This window comes from Lycorma delicatula, chromosome 2, assembly GCF_047948215.1.
Source record: "Lycorma delicatula isolate Av1 chromosome 2, ASM4794821v1, whole genome shotgun sequence".
Lineage (NCBI taxonomy): Eukaryota > Metazoa > Arthropoda > Insecta > Hemiptera > Fulgoridae > Lycorma > Lycorma delicatula.
Window position 1 is genome coordinate 69,922,273 of NC_134456.1, and position 18,372 is coordinate 69,940,644.

Genomic DNA, 18,372 nt, shown 5'->3' on the forward strand with positions numbered 1-18,372 from the left:
TCACCATCATAACATTATGTTACCTCGTTAAGTACAGTTTTAATTAGTTTATTCTTTAAATGTTGCATTAGAAAGATTTATTGAATTTTTTTTATTTACTTTTAATCAAGCAATCGATTAAAAAATTGATGAAGTCACGCGTTCTTCTCTTTACCCAAGAGTAGTTGGATTTTAAAATGTATATTCTATAGAAATAGATGCATGATAACATCTGATTAAACAGCTAAAGTAAATAAAATCTAAACAGATTTGAAGGGTACTAGATTGCATAGGTAAAACTAAAGTTTTACCTATGCAGTACCTTAAGTACTGTAGTATTGCACTGTAAATAAACATGCTTAAGTTTTTTTGTCGATCGCATATAATGAGAAATTCTGATCGTGGATTGAATTTAACTATATTGAAGAATGTAGTTTTCAGTTTTGCAAATGGTAAATGTTTATAAATTACTTTTAAATCTTATGTGATAGGATTGAAAGAGCGGACTTGTATTCTGAAATTAAAAAATGTTTTTCTCATTTTTTTCAGTCTTATGTTTATGTATAGGTGATTTCTGACTCGGACAGTTTTCATTAATTGTATTCTCAATGTACGATCAAGTTTATGTAAAAACGTCCTTGTGTTAACGGTTTCGTTCATTTAGAACAGGGATGGGCAACCTGTGGTCCGCGAGCATGTACAAAGTATATGCAGAAATTTGGCTCTGTATCCGATACCGTGCACGGCGTAAATCGCAACCGTACATCGAGATTGAGCTTATGCGATCAAAGTCGAAAGCTACAGCGAGTGTTAGTAATATTAAAGTAGTAAGTATACCACTGGTGGTATATTTCGTTTGATTTTGCATTGTGAATCAAAAGATAATCTCGATTTTATTTTTACTTATTATTATTTTCATGACATTAAATTTCAATATTAGAAGGGCTACTTCCAATAAATTTAAAAAAAGTTAGTATGCAAAATCGGGCATTTTAAGATAACTGGATCTAGCAATATTTTGTTTTAGAACGGAAAACTAATTCGTTGCGCCTGATTTGCATGAATAGTATATCTGTTGTTATTAAGGGATATAATATTCAGAAATATTATTATTATTATTATCGTATTCTGAATATGATAAATCTGCTAGAGAAGAGTGAACTGCCAAAATAGACAATTTAAAGATGTTAACTAAGCAGCAGACATACTTCATAAAAAGTACCAAATAAGTCAGAAAATTCTGTAAAGGGAAGCTATATTGTCGCAAAATAATTTGGAGAAAATTCGAAACCGTTTTCAGAAGGGGAATTCGTTAAAAATTACATACTTGCCGGAGTAAAAGTAATGTGTTTCCCGAGCAGAAAACAAATTTCAGAATATAAGTTTATCACGTAGAACAATAACAAGACGCATTGAACAGTAACAAGAATATCTAAAAACGTCAAACAGTCATTAAAACGTAATATTAAATGTTTTGAATGCTATTCGTTAGCGGTCGACGAAATTACAGATTTTACTAACAGCGCTCAATTATCCTACGCTCATTTTCCTACGAGAAATCAACGAAAACTTCAATTTAACTGAACTTTTATCCCTTACTAATCCTGAAACAACAGGAAACGATATATTTAATGTAATTAAAAAAACGATACAACAGTCGTTTTTTATGGATTACTATTGCGTTCTGTAACAAAATATTCCTCGATCCACTTATCTTAATTATTCCAGACGTAATATGTTTGGAATATGCATATTGCTCGATCAAGTTATCTTATTTGTTCCAGACGTGATATGTTCGGAATATGCACGGGTGAGGCAAAGTCGATGGTAGGAATAAGTAGGTGTCTTGGCTTGCTTCAAAAACAATAAAGTGAAACTGAGTATGACGAAAAATTTGTTTCCCTTTGCTTGATTCATCAGTAAAACATGTGTTCTAAAATTGTGGATATAAAAGACGTAATGAAAGTTGTTAAATTCATAAACGAAATTAAATCCAAATCATCGCTTAAACTTGGAGAATTTTTAGAATTATTTTACGACATGGAATCTCAATATGGGGATTTGATAAATTACTGTGAAGTACGATGGCTATCTAAAGGAGTTATGTTGAAGTGGTTTTTCGAACTTAAAGAAGAGGTGAAGCTTTTTATAGAAATCAATGAAAATACCGTTCCAGAACCGAACAATAAAGAATAATTGTACGGCTTATCGTTTTTAATTGGCATTACTACTCATTTAAATGAACTTAATGAAAAAATGGTTACAAAAGAAAAATCAAATGCTCACAGAAATGTATGAAAATGTTTTTTTTCATTTTAAAATAATTTAAAAACTATTTCAGTCAGGTGAAGAAAAATAACTTTAGTAATTTTCCAGCATTTCATTCTACTTATGAAAACGGTTTTGAAAAACAAAAATATATAGATATTTTAGTTGAATTACGTCAAGAATTCGAAGAAAGATTCACCAATTTTAAAAACAAACAGTATTTTTTCGATGTATTTTTAATACATTTATCCTTTCATCATAACGGACATAATTGAATTCCTGAAAATTTTGAGATGGAAATAATAGAGCTGCAAAAAAGGGCCTTAAAATGAAATTTACGGAATTATAAAAAAATCAATTTCTACAAAAACTTAGATCCTCAAATGTTTCCGCAGTTAATGATGCAAAAAAATAATTTCATTACTTGGAAGTTCCTATAAATGGGAACAATTTTTAAAAAATGACATTTTTAATATCGAAAACCATTTCGAGAATAACCGATGAAAGTTCAGAGAAGCCTTATTGTTGCAACGACCAATACTGAGCCGGATATTAATTTATTATCTACTAATAAGAAATAGCAAACGTCGCACTAAATATCATAAAATAATTTTAGTGTTTTTCTTAAATTCTTATATGTATTTTTATAAACGTATGTAATATTATCTTTATATGGTAATTATTAACGACAAAATTGTTTACGAGAAATAATTGATTCTTAAAAGTCGCCCTTGTTTTTTTATTCTTAAAAACTACTTAATCTTATTTACATATAGTTTCATTATACTAGGCCCGCTTGAATTTGTTTATTTTCACTTTTGGCTCGCATATCGAAAAGATTGCCCGCCTCTGATTTAGATAATAAATACAGAAAAGTATGCGGTCTTCTGACCGCATAAGAGAATCCAAATTCAAACAGCGCTTTAAGAGTTTTCCTATGTATATACTAATTGAAATTTGAAACGCTGGTCTGCAGTAATTCCTATTTGTTCTGCTTGAACTGCTTGTCACAGTCTACCGGTTACTAATTACTCTTTGATATTAATTCGGTTCACGTACCCGACATTCACCCTTAGCTGAACGTCAGTCGAATAAGAATGCTCGCATCCACTCAGACACTCTTACGAAGCTATCGACATAATGTTATCGTTTTACGTGCGCGGAAGAACTTAACCGGTATATATAATAGAAAAGTTCATATTTAAAATACCCATCCCTTTGTCGTAACTTTTATTATCATAAAGTTCCGTAATCAGACTTTTTGTAGGTTTCTCTTAACAGTAGACTGATAAACCCTGGTATAAGTACCCAGAATCCACCCCGTTGTCTGTTTGTATCGCTGTAATGCAAAATTTCGGTTACAGTTGTTTATTATTACTTTTTCGTATCGGCAAGTCTGATGATTTAACAGTAACCGACATGAGAAATGAAAGATCATCGGTACAGACTGAGATTTTCCTTATTGATGTCAAACACTGTATGGTAAATATTTCTTGCTGCTTATTACATATATTTATGCGATAAATTCACGCTGCAAAAATAGTGTACTTCCTGGTGTACACCGTACTTCTATACAAATCCAAATAGTATACTGCTTCACTTAATTAGCGAATCGTTTTCTAAATCGGCCCTTGTGATTACCATATCCGTGTAAAAAATTTTGAAGTAATCAGTAAGAAAATACATAGTAGCTTTCTGCTTGCAATTTCATACCGCCTATCCGAAAACGGTCAGTTCAGTAGATATGTCTTTTCATTTCCTAATTGTGTCTAATGTACGACAAACAATATAGTTTTTCAGTAGAAACTAACGGCGCACATGATTTATTTGTAGATTTTAGGAATGAGGAGGAGGTTCAGAAATTTTTCGTTTCAAAAAACAAATTGGAACTTTTGTTGAGTAACGGAGTTTGGATTATTTTTTCCCCTACGTCGAATAAATTATCGCTTGCTTGTTTAAAAAAATATATATATTTGTAACGTAAAAATAATTATTATTAGAGTCGTTACTCTTCATGGCCAATTGATAACAGTATAAATGTTTCGTGGAATAATAGTATGTTACTAATGTACGTTCGTAAATAAAATATTACAGCATAATTGACCGGTACAAACAAGAAAGCATTAATTACGTCCACGATAGTAAAAAAAAAGTGAAAAAATGTACACTGCATTTTAATCTATAAATTACTAGAAACAAGGACTTGCTATTTAGTTTTAACATGAGGAATGGTTAATACCGGTCGTGAAGAGTGAGGCGGGAAATGGTTTGAAAATATTTTCATTGAGCCTAGTATAAGCGGTGAGTGGAATCTACCGATGTGATTTGAGTTAAAATAGCTTTATTCAATTTTTTGTATATATGCCTGTCATTAAGTTTTCATCTAATTTTTTTTTTTTAAGTTGTTTATAAAATATTTCTTACGATCGAGAAATTACATTTTTTTAATGCCCTGCGTTTGTCATGGATTGCTAAAACTGTAGTAGCTTTTATTACTCTGTATTATTTATGTTTAGATATGTTATTTGAATAGTTATTATATATTGCCTATCTCATAAAAAAATTGTTTTATTAAAATAAATATTTATATATCGATTGTTTAGTCTGCACAACTTTATTTAAAATTTAAAATAAAATAGTTAAGTAAAAATAAACTTTCTAATTTAATTGGCTTTGTTTTGGTTTTCTTAATTTACAAATGCTTTATTTATGTTGTATATTTTTATTAGCATTTTAAATGTGTTACTGGAAAATATCATAATACGTCTGTATATTCTTTACTATCATTGTTAACAAATCTAAAGGATTTAATAACAGTGCAATAGTATAATTTTTTTTTTGTAGCTTTAGCTGTTCGCATACTTATTTTGAACTAATCATAAAGCATAAAATTTCTGTTGACGATCACATAACGGACTTTATGATCTAGGTAACACAGTCGATAGTATCTTGTGACTTTTAATCGGTTATAACTTTTTATTCATTTGCGTGTTGGATTTGTACATATTGCACTATTTATCTAAAGCATTGGGTAACTTCGCGGCAGATCTGTTTTAATATTGTAACTAAAATTAATTTAAAAATTATCTGAAACTCGCTTTAAAGTGTAATACAGTACTTGCGTGCAAAAATAGTTCTGCATATTTTTTTCGTAGTATGAATGTAACCGTTAAAAATTATTTAGAAATTTATGAAAGTCCATTTGAACAAAATATATCGATTTTTTTCTTTGATCGTAATTATAGCAAAAGCAGATTTTAGAAAGCTATGAAATATATCCCGACCGGAGTAACATTATTTAAAGTTTAAACGCGTTTTTTTATTTACGCGTTTAAACTTCCGAGGCTTTTCTTTTCCTTTATTCTGATTAACATTCGGTTTGAAATCAAAAATTCTTCATCGCATGAAATGTTTCGGCCGTAATTTCTCTGTACTTGTTTGTGAAGTGTTAGGAAAAAGATCGAATATATTTACAGTTTTTTTGGAAAAATCTATTTTGTTTGATCCTAACAAGATCGTATGGCGATCAGTTCGTAGACAACTAGGTTACAAACGTTATGTTCAAAAAATCGCACGACTTCTGTGAGGAAATCCATTGATTTCCATTGTTTCCAGTAAGCGAAACACATGTACTATCGAATCATAGCGTATTTTTTAAAGGAATTTCTTGCTGCTAATGTGATAAGTGATAAAAATGAATTTACTATTGTAAACGCCTTAACACCGATATATCTTTTCAGTCATTATGCGGTTATCTGAACTGTGGCATATCCTTTACACAAGGTCCGTCTCCATTCGTTTCTATTCCCAGCCAAATTTTCTAGTTTCTGATAGACCCTATTTCGGTTTAGGGATCTCAGTAATTTTTATTCTCTTCCGGCCTATCTTCAACCGACCTTTCTTTTTTCATGATATGGCCCACCAGTTTGCTCTCTTATTTGTAATTGTTACGATAAAACTTCTATATTATCGTTTATTTTTTTTCATTATTTGTTTATCTTTCTCTTCGTCTATCCATTCAATCCTCATCAGTTTTCAGTAAACCCACATTTCAGTTGTTTTTCTTAATATCCACATTTCTTTTTCCCGTTTTCTTAATATCCATGTTTTATATCTATACAGAAGACGTATTCTCGATCAAAACATTTTTCATGAGACCCTTCTTTTATTCTTAACTAGTTAGCGGTGACGGTCGGCACTAACTAAACTAATGTAATTTCAACTTACATAGAACAAATTTCGCTTGTACGCTCGGCAGATGGTATAGCCGCGACGGTTAACGTACCAGGTATCGAGTCAACCGGGCGTTCGAGTTCGAGACCCGGCCTAACCGGCTTACTTTTTCCACTTTAGATGTTATTAATTTATTTAATTCTATCGCTCACCTGTGACACCACAATATAGCCGACGACTACAACAGGTGTACGTCAGTGCTTCCAACCTGTGAAATATTTACTAAATGAAATAAAATAAATAATTAATATTTAACTTGTAAAAAATAATTTTGTCGGCAAACCTGTGGAATTTCAAATTTCTCGGTTGAAGAGGACGAGGGAAAGGGTAATTCCAAGATGGCGGACTGCGACACTAGTGCTCCTTGTGGTGACAGGGGATACTATTGACACAGTATGCCCACTTAGCCGCTAGTTTAGAGCATTTTTGGGGTGGAGGTGCGATTTTGCAAATATTTTTTTTAATCGTTAACAAATGCGCCTAAGAATATATGACCTTAATTAGGTGAAATCTCGAGATACTGACGATGACCTTGCTCTACAGCCTCATCCCCCTTGCCCTTTTAAGTTGAAAATTTAGTGGCATCAATGCCTCATTTATAGAAGTAACCAGACCAAGTTTGTTCAAAATAGGTCCAGTAGTTCTGGAGATGTAAGGTGATTTAGAGACCAATACCGAACACACACACACACATATACATACGAAGATTAACATCCGGAAAATTTCCTTCCAGTTTTTTGGGTTCCTTAGGCGTCAAAACGTCAAGATTCGGTGAAAACCGCATATGCCCAAATTGGACCGATTACAGTACTTAACTATTTACAATACAATACAATAAAAATTAAATACAATACCCTTCTACTGCTATAGCGCTATCTAGACGGGTAAGTAAAAACTAGCCCCTGTAGTTGGTTAATTTTGAGTTGTCCTTTCCTTTCAAACTTGTGTCTTATTTAAGATACATGTGTGTATCCGAATAAGAAATATATTTACTGTATTGGTATTTATAATCTTATTCGTTGAGATTTATTATAGCGTAGTACACGGTATTTTTTTTTCTAGATGTTGGCTTTATGCGTTTATTATTTTCGTTGAAGTTTGCTTAAAATAATAATAAAAATTGATTATCGTTAAATACAAATACACAGAACACTTTGTTCAGCCTACTTACGTATTTAGCTTTAACTCAATCGTGAGTAGAACGATCGTAATAAATATTTCAATCGTGAAAGTCGAGATTTTATCCTTTTTATTTAACTTACGGAAAATTTTTACTTGTTTAGTTTTATATTATTTTATATAAAATAATATAAGCATAGCCAAACGGTCGAGGCTTATTTAAATTTTCTTGATGAATGTTCTCTTAAATAAATGGAAATCAAAAAGATTCAAACTTTTCTTGAGCGGATGGACTTATTTTGTATCGGTTTAATTACCTCGCTTTAAAATTAATGTCTTTTATCCATAAAACGTGAGTTATTTTCCTTTATTAACGGTCAGAATGGTATTAAGTATCACGCGCAACGACACGTGATGTGTTAAAACGACAGGTAGATCGATTGAAGGCCTTAAGCGCATCCAGTTAATGTATGGATGTTATGTCACGCGTAATGTTTTAAGTACATTTCTTTGTATTACCAATAACATTTTCTGTTACCGGTGTAGGTCTGTATACTATTGAGCTCGACCCAGTTGTATGAAATATGGTTATTGCTTTGTAATAAATTAATCGATCGCGGAGAAAGTTCGTATTATTTGATTATTTCACGAGATAAAGTTTCGAAATTGTATTACGGCAATATCTGTTGTATAGACCTCATTTTTTTCTCGTTGTCTGTCTCCCTCTGCTTTTGTTTTATGAATGATGAGTTACAGAAAAACTAATTAAACATTTATTTAAAGAATTATGTAATTATTAATAACATACAAGTAATAGGTTAAGTAGGTAATAGTAGGCGTAGGATATTAATTAAAGTAATAAGCTAGTTAAAGTTATTACAGAACAAATATTAGCATCGATTGTTTGTCCAATATATATATATTGTATACATTTATAAAGTGCTAGTTTACGTATAAAATTTGTATGTAAATCCATCCTTCCGGTCCTCTGGGAAGCCCCTCAGGGAAGGCTGATTTAATCGTCAGTAAATTATCCACGTAACATTGCTTACAAATATTTCGGTCGAGTCTTCGAAGATAAGTCGAATTCGCCCAGAATTTGCTGGTTTAACTAAAATATACTTTTTTCTTTATCTATTTAGATATATATTTATTTTATGTAAACTCAACGTATAATAGTTTTTCATTCTTCTCTTCTACAAAGACTACGGTGAATGATATCGTACCAGGGTGTATACACCCCGGTCACGATCGAGAATGTTTAACGCCCGTTTTTTTTTTTTCGGTAAAAAATATTATTTTCCATAGTGTGCGATTATTTTTAATTATAATTAACTATTTTCGCTTTTCAATTTTATTTAATTTTAGGATATAATTATGAGGCTTTCGTACTTATTATCATCTGTTGTAGTTAGTATTATTATAAAAATGTTATGCTAATATATTCACCAAGCAGAATTTGTTTATTTTCTTTTTATGACAGTTATGTGTTAAATAGGCGTACAATGAAGCTGTAATATGGTCTTAAATATAATTTGTTATCACATGTTTGCCCTCCTCCGTTATTATACAAAAAATTTTTATTATTGTAAAAATTGTTATTGTAAAATTTTTTTACAATTCCAACGAAACGTTTTATTTTTTGAAAATTATTTTCTATTTTGGGTATGAAAGATTGTTCTGAAATTTTTTTTCCCTCTTTGTAGGCCATTTCTCTTACAAAATTAGAATTCTATTTTACTTGTATTTAAGCGTATATCTTTTTAATTATATTAGTTTAAAAAATGTTTTAAAATAAGAGATTTTGCCGTTAAAATCATTAATTTATAAATATTTGATTCGTTTGCAGGGAATAAATTTTTTTAAATTATTTTTAAGTCTAATTATTTATTGCTTGTATTATATTATTTTTTGTGTGATAGTAGCACATTTTCTTTTAATATATACTTAAACGTGAACCAACGTTCACGTTTAAGTATTTACTTGTACTTGTTTACCACGTTACGCAAGAGGATATCTGCTCTTAAGGTTTAAATAAGGTATCTTATTTAAACGTTATTTAGACGTATCTCAGAAACATTACTCACAATTTGATATTTCCTTAAATACCGCTTATTAAGAAATATAAATACCCACAACATAGATATATCTAATAATCTTTTAAAAATCGTTCTCTGCTACGATTTTATTTATACGCTCAGTTTCTTAAATACAGTACATCACTATCTTATTGCTTAGTTTAGATAGAGCATAATTTTGATAGTATTTGCTTCTCAGTCTTAGGTGCGGAAGATTTTGTTTCTAAGAAATTTTTCACTTGTTAGAAAAAAAAAATTACCTACATTATCAGCTACAAATGGTGAAGTTTATGAGGATTATTAAATTGTAAAAAATGAAAATGTTTGCTTAGAACTGTATTCGGTTCCTTACGTTTACGTTAATACGTTTATGTAATAGGTTAGATTATCGGTTCCTTTCTAGCATTGCTTTAAGTGTGAGCCTAATTTTTAGGTAAAGCATAATTATATTTTAATCACAAATTAATTGGATTATATTTAACTACAAACAGTATTTCGATCGACCGGTCTTGTAGTGTACTCGTTTTAAATCTTCGCTTCTTTACTTGTGTTCGGATTTGAGTTCTTGATTCATATCACACAAGGTGTCGCGTAGACTTACTTACTTAAGGTGACGTAGCAGTTGTCTGTGTAATTGTTCTAAATTTATTTATCTACAACTGTGTTGGTTTATGCTATCAAAATAACTTTATTGGCAAATAAAGAAATGAGCTTAGATCTCTTTATAGTATTTTTATCTCGAGATGAATTTTTTTATATAAACGAAATAAAAAAAAATTACACATTTTTCCTTCTTCTTTTGAAAGTACTGTTTGATATTTACTTCGATTAGAAAAAAAAGTTTGCTTTTAGATTTCCGATGCGGAAAGAGCTGGTGTCGGTTCCGGACTAGTATGATGCGATAGCGAGTGTGATGTGATGTGGTGGAGGTCCCTGAGGGAACGCCGGGATTGCCGGCCGGCTATTGATCCACGTGGTCCGTACCTCTTCCTCTTCCTGTACTCTTGCTCACAGTCATTCTCTCTCTCCCTCATTCAGTCACTCTCTCTCTCTCTTTCAAACACACACACACACACACACACATTCCCTTACTGTTGCTACTAGTATTATTGCCCGACGATTGCATTTCTCGTGGTTCTCTTGACACTACATTACTCTTACTATTATTTACTTTACTCATTCCTTTCATTTGTTTTTATTACAAGTTTCGTGTATTTTAGTGTTTTCTAAAACAAACTACGAAAATATATGAAAAGTATATAAAATAAATAACAATATGTAAGCATATATATTTATTTAAACAAAAAGGGCTTTCAGTATGTATTTATTGAGATAATAATAGCAGTAAATTTAAGAATGCATTTTATTATTGTAAATTATGATTGCACGAATCGTATTATTAATCCTTGCTTAAAAGTATTTTTCTACTAATTATATCTGTAAAAAAGATTTTAAGGAGACAACATATTGCTGGAATGGAAAGTGCGTGATTTTTCAATGAATTTTATTTTAGAAAAGTATATTGCCGTATTATTTATTTTAATTTGTTTATAAGTACTTAATTATTGAAGATTAACTTAGTATGTTATTTTTGACAGATCGTAGAGTCCATGTATTTGGAGATCAACCGTTTTTTTTAAATAAATGCCTATATAAATATAATTAATGTACTATATACATTAACGCTTACACATTTTGTTTTTTTCCGGGGGTTATTTACAAATAGCAAATTACGTAACATCGTAATGTTCATTTTTCTCAAATAATTCGTATACTTTATTCCGTAAATAATGTGTCTGAGTCTGCTAATCTTTAAGAATGAACCGTGTTTGTTTGCATATATGGTACTTATAAACTATTCATTCGAAGTTCGTTAAACTGTAACCAAAATGTATTTTTTCAATGCATGCTCAAATCCTTCATTTTTTCCGTACTTTTTTCCCCTGTCGTTTCAGATTTAAATTTGGTAAATTTTAGATGCTTTATTAATGCGCTTAATAACGGTTATTGGTTATCAATACGTATATCGAATAATTATCATTTACATATTTAATATGTCCTGTTATTAAGAGGTATCATATAAAGGCACGTCTTTTCTCACAATTTTTTTATTATTGATGTCGCTTCAACTTTTTATGAAGGTTTTATTTTTCATTTCTTTTCTATTTTTCCTGTTTTTCATTATTTAGAATATCTTTAATAAATTATAGCAGTCGATTAGTATCAGTTAGAAAACAATTTTCCAATTCGATAACGACGTCTGTATGTAATCGAATTAAGTGTTTCTTGAGTTTGCAATTTTAGTCGGTCCTTAAAACAAATAAATTTCAGAAAAAACTCGCATATTTTACTGGATTGGTTTCGAGTTTACTCGTACGATTATGAATAAAATATTGATCCCTTTATGGTTGTGTGAATCACATAATCACATGGCTTTGTGAGTGCGTGAATCGCATAAATTTTGAGATTTAAAAAGATGTACCGGGCTTATTACAAATTTTATGAATTGGATTTCTGGTTATTTCATAGTGAATCGTAACGAGTACATAAAAAAGGCTTTACGTATGTAAAAATTTAATGCGTTGACAGTAATGAAGGTTGAGGTACATCACAAAATTTGCTTTAAATCGGTTCAACAGTTATCTTATGGTGTACAAAACAAATAAATGTTAAGGTTAACTGTCTTATTTTCTTCATTGTTGCATAAGAAAGTTATACCGAGCTATGTATGGAAAATTCAATTTTATATGTAGATTTTGTTGATTTTTTTATAATTAGTAGTCATGTTTGATATAAAGTAGCTTACATTACTCCTCGTAAGCTATTTTATACGCTTACTAATCAATATACAGAACGAACTATGTCTAATGCTGTCTCCTCATTTTTTTACTGTTATTTTGTAGGATCCATAGCCATGTTATTTATATGTATATGGTATATTCATTATGATTATTTCATTTAAAGAATTCTGAGTCGTCCTAAAAACGTCGTTCAAAACGATGTTTTGAATTACATCCTTCTTGTTTTTACTACACTACATCGCAAGGAGGATGCGCGGTGTAAAGTTTGTGCCCTCTAACTTCAAAACGGGTAAAGTTTGATGAAAATAATAATCCGAGCCTTTTACGACGCTTCATCAAAACGAAAAACCAAAATTATTGAAACTCATCAAGCCTGGTCCCGAATTAAGTGTTTTGGTTTGTAAAAAATGTTTAAAAGAATTATTTTGAATCGTTAGAAATTCTTTTTTTTTTTAATTGAGTTAATGATTTTTCTTTTGTATTAATTTTACAAGATTACGCCTTCCGATTAGTTTATTAAACATAAAAAAGAAAAGAAAACGGGACTTCAAAAAATGCTCTGAAAAGTAAAGAGTTATGGCGGGAATGTAGAATGGAATTTTTTTAGCGTATGAAAAATGCCATGTTTAATGGAGATTCGAACCACGGACTTTAGGATGGAAGGCTGAGACCCTATTACTCCGCCGATCTCCATGGGGAATTGGTAATTATAAACAAAGTTCGATCAGTTTATTTATTTATTTAGCGTATGGCACCAAGACACAACACCAATTACAGTCAAAAATTACAAACAAACATCTAACAAATTAATATAAGCTGCTGATTCTGGAGTCGCTATCAGGAAATCTTCAGGTTACCTGAAGTTGTAATTGAGTTAAGTGTTGTTAAGTTGGGCATCAATTCTATGAACATAAGGGCTGTTAAGTCACACTGGCGCACAATATTCCGCAGCCGAGAAGACGAGGTTCATAGCTGATGTGCGCAAAGTGGAAGCCGATGCTGCTAGGTATTTTGGTGTCTTATTGTGAAACAGCCATGTATTCTCGAATACAATTTTAAGCTCCCCATTAGCGAACTTGTTGTTTAGATGGAAACATGTCACCTCTGATTTACTAGCATTTGGTTGGAGGCGCCATCTTCGGAAGTACCTTTCCAGTCTCTCCAGGTCGGCTATGAGAACATCCTCCGACTCTTCAAACGATCTATATTTTGTTAGCACCCACTCATCGGCGTAGCCATGCTTTTCAGGTCTTGTCTCCGGCATTTCTCCAACATAGAGGCTGAAAAGGAGAGGCGCAAGTACCGATCCTTGAGGCAGGCCATTCTTGAGTTTCCTTGGCGAGCTTATATCGGATACCATGACAAGTTGGAATATTCTGTCGTTCAACATGTTATTAAGCAAGCGAGCTGTTAATTTTCAGGGGATTACACGGAGGACCTTACCAGTCGTGCCTTCACTCCAGAAAGTGCCGTAAGCGGCTGATAAATCAATAAATGCAGCACAGGTTTTAAGATTTCTTTATAACCCCGCTTCAATGTACGTTGTGAACGAGAGAACTTGGTCGGTGCAACTTCGTTTTGGTCTAAAGCTTGCTTGTTCTATCGGTGTAACATCAAATATTCTCTTGACAGATTCTGTTGTTAATAAGCCTTTCTAGTAATTTATATCACTGATAGCAATGCTAGAGGCCTGTAGCTCTGAGGTAAGTTGCTGGTTTCCCTGGTTTTAAGATGGCTACTTCGATTGTTTGAACTCTCTGGGTGCGCAACCGGTCTGCATTATGTCAGTGAAGAATCTGGCCAGCCAAAGTTTTGCGTATTTTCTGCAGTTTAACAGGAATTCCGGATTGATGCCATCGAATCCTGGTGCTTTTCCTGGAACGATGTCTTTGAGCGCCGACTCAATTTCTTCAAGTGTAAAAGGGTGAGCATACTCTGTCTCTTGATGCTCTGGACGTTGCCATTACGTGGTACGCTACGGTGTTTGGGGAGACATTTGCTTTTTGCCTCTGAATAGGAGCTCCGCTTTCTAATTTTTTTAAGCAGAGTCCATGCGTGATGATTCGAGGTCTGAAAGTTCAGGCTTTCCTGATCTACCTATAATTTCACTTCTGCTAAACTGGAAGTCAAGGTTTAAAAACTTTATTAATATTCTTTCGGTTTCTTAGATACAGATTAGCCTATTCGTTTATATGAAACCTCTTGACTTGATAAAATAGGAAAAGGATTTCATAGAACGACTCCTACGGAGTGTGAGCAAAGGCTGTTTGGATAACCGATAACTTGTATATATTTTCTAGAATGTGTGCGGGAAAAACTTTTGAATGCAGAAATAAGAGTCATTACGTTATAACGATCCAATACCAAGTTAATAATAATTGTTTTTGTTCGTAAGGGTTAGGCTTACTTTTAAAAAAAGCAGCCTGTATGAATTGAGCGTACTCGTGTTTTCGTTACATACGAGCACTTAGAACCTCGTTCTTTAAAAAACATTTAATAAAAATTATTTATCGGTCTAAATATTCATTAAATAGTTATTTGAGAAACTATTTTAAAATTCATAGTAAAATAAATGAAAAAGTAAAAAAAAAACAAAAAAACAACTAAACAAATAAATGTGGTTTAAGAAAAAACTGATCAGTCCAAAATTAACAAAAAAAATAATTTTCATATGATATCAGGATCTTTACTTAAGACTTTGACACTGATCTAGTTTTACCTATGATCTTATAACATCCTGACCCGCGTAGAAGAAAACACGCCTTGTGACGATCCCGGTCGCCAGATCTCCCCCTCCGTTCCTAGCCGCTATGGGCTATACCGGAAGTCGTCCTTTAAACCCTCTAAACTTGATAACACAACACATTTATCAGTTTGGTCTCTGTCAGGATGCCACCGATGAAAATACCTCGGCAGAAATTTCCCTCAGTGTATTATTTATACAACCTACTATCGCCTTCGTATGACCTCTTCCAACCACGACCACCTACCATAACTTACAACCCTCAACTACCAAAGTAACGGATTCCCGGAAGCGCGATCCCCGCGCCTTCCTCTAACATCGAAGGTTTCAACAAAAAACTCTTTCTATATCCAATTTCAGTTATACTGTGCACTCAACTCATTACTTGATTGAGTCTTTAAATATCAAAAAATACTATCTATCCTTACACCAACAAAACAAATGTGGATCGCAACAGCGATAATTTTGTCCTTCAATTCAATTTACTTACAAGGAGCGTGTGCCAATATAAAAAAGATCTATATAAAAGCATTAAAATATTTTATATGTGAAGCCGTGTGACTTTACAGATCATACGATTTCTTGTTCCTCTTGGTAATAAAAACTAGTTGTAATTTAGTAAAGAACCATAGCAACATAAGAATTTTTCGTAGTCTTTTTTATGAATTCGTATCATTCAGATTAATATACAAATTACTGTAATTTTTAATAGGGTTAAATACTTTATATTAAAACACCATATGTGATTTCTAAAGTGTGTTTTCGTTTGTATGAAACCTCTTGACTTGATAAAATAGGAAAAGGATTTCAAAAAACTAATAAACCCGGTTTAGAATTTGTTGTACCGCATAAATTATAAATAAATTACAGAAAATAATAAAAGTCGTTCAGCATTTGATTATAAGAAATCTCTGCTGGAGATTTTCGAGGATCTTTTTCGTATTTGTATGTTAATGTGTTCTGGTTTCTAATTTTGTTTGCCTTTGGTTAATTACTTTACATAAACCACGTATTGTTTGGTAGGTTGTAATCCATTAATCTAACGTCAACATTTCTACGGATAATTTGTTTTTTAACCTCCGGGACCACCGTTCGGTATTGATAACTTGCTTTGGAATATCTTCGATTAAGTTAGTACACTTTACAATTTTTTTATTTTCCCAATGAAAATAGAATTTTGGAGAGTATTCGGTGGGTTTATTTTCTCATAATTTTATACCGAACATTTCAACTTGAAAGGAAGTATATCATAATTAGTAATAATTATTGATCAGTCGGTAGAAGGTGGGGAAGCGGTAATTCTCCAAGAGTATGTAACTATATACGTCAGGTGATCGGTTGTAGAGTTCAGTTTAAACAGCACTCTTGATTTGAGCATATCAAGTGTAATTGAATCTGTTGTTACAAGATGACAACCTTGTGGAAGATGTTTTATCTGTCGACATTCTTACCCAGTCGCACGGTTAATGGCCGATTCGCCTCATTTCACTGTGTTTGGTTTTGGAATAACCACATTTTCATCCGAGATATACTTTGGTAGAAGGTATTTATTTTCGAGGTATTTTATTTGTTGACTGCACTGACTGCATACTTGAACTTATTTGGGAATAGCGATGATTTTATCTACTCGTTGGTGGATTCGTTCGTGTTGTGCAGATTAAAGAGCTGTTGTTTTTCGGATAGGAAGCTGCAAAGAGAATTCGGATCGCAACCCAAACTTTGTTGTGAATTGCAGGCAATTGACGGTAGGGAATAAATAAGTGGTAAAAGTACGTAATTATTGTTGCTTGACAGTTACCTTCTTTATTTAAGGTAATATCTTATAAAGATGTGCTCTATAAATCAGACTAATACATGACTTATAATATTTTAGTTGAGACTGTTTACCTTTTGACATTATTTGCACGTCACAGTGGAAGCCAACAGCTGTCTGCGGTAAGACGTACTACTAACGTCTTATTATGTGTAAATGATTAGATCAGCTTTGAAGTAATAAATCATCTCGATTATCCAAATTTTGATGATTTTTTCTTTTAATTAAAAATTTTAGCTTCTGCCATATGCGTACCAGAAACTTTTCATTAGAAACCAAGAATGTATAACATGATCTCATTCAATTTTCTGTTGTTTCGTGATTGTTTTTTTTTATGTTTGTTAAATTGTTTATGTCTTCATGTTAAGTATAAAATGCGGAAGGTCGGCGGTAGTATGTGATTAGCTAGTATCATTACTGTTAAATTGTTACGTCTTGCCGCAGAACCCGGAGTTCAGTAGAAGTTCAATTATTTTTATGTAAATTTGAATGCCGATCTTAAATTTTTGTGGATTTTTGTCAAAACGTTCAATTAATAACACCGTCTTAAACCTGAACAAGGTAGGTGCTGAAATGCACCAATTTATTGGGGTAAAAGCCTGCTAAGAAGAAATAAAATTTCAGCTGAAAAATAAAATAATATCAAGGAAATCTAACGACCGCTGATTTGAATTACGATGATTTAATCGTTTTCCTAGCTTTACCACCATAGCTGTTATAAGAATACGAAATCGTATTCTGATGATTGAAAATAAATCAGTTGTCGATTCGTAATGCTGAATCGATTAAACTTTAACTGCTTACTTGATTCCGTTATAATTATTCTCAACTAGCTGTACCCTCCACGCTTCGCTGTGGCACATTGTGGTTGCATGGATGAGAAATGAGAAACAAAACAAAGCATACGTTTCATAGAAGTTTAATTTTGCAATACTTGTGGATATGCAATATTTTTTGTTTTTCCACTGTCTGCGTAGATATAAAGGCTATCTGGTTTGCCGACTCGGGAACAAGCACATACAGTTGTCCACGTGAGAAGCAATCCGCATCTAAATCTAAACCACACAATTCTAAATATTGACCTTGAGCTTTATTGATTGTGATTGCAAATGCCAATCGAATTGGGAATTGCAATCTTTTAAATTGAAATGGTGTATCGGTCGGGATCATGGTTATTCGAGGAATGAGGACATCTTCACTTTTGAAAGGCCCCGTTAAAATCGTTGCTTCCACTACGTTATTCATCAATTTCTTAACTGCAAGTCACTTGCCGTTGCAGAGTTTTGGCTGATTAATATTCCGCAACAGGATAATTGGCACACCTATTTTCAATTTTAA

General features: G+C 32.1%; 1 protein-coding gene and 1 long non-coding RNA gene across 9 annotated transcripts in view; one reads left to right on the plus strand and one right to left on the minus strand.

Annotated features, from left to right (window-relative positions):
* RhoGEF2 (Rho guanine nucleotide exchange factor 2) overlaps nucleotides 1–18,372 on the plus strand; it is a 1,010,441-nt gene that overhangs the window by 356,097 nt on the left and 635,972 nt on the right. The window lies entirely within an intron of this gene.
* LOC142318894 (uncharacterized) overlaps nucleotides 1–18,372 on the minus strand; it is a 56,937-nt gene that overhangs the window by 18,836 nt on the left and 19,729 nt on the right. The window lies entirely within an intron of this gene.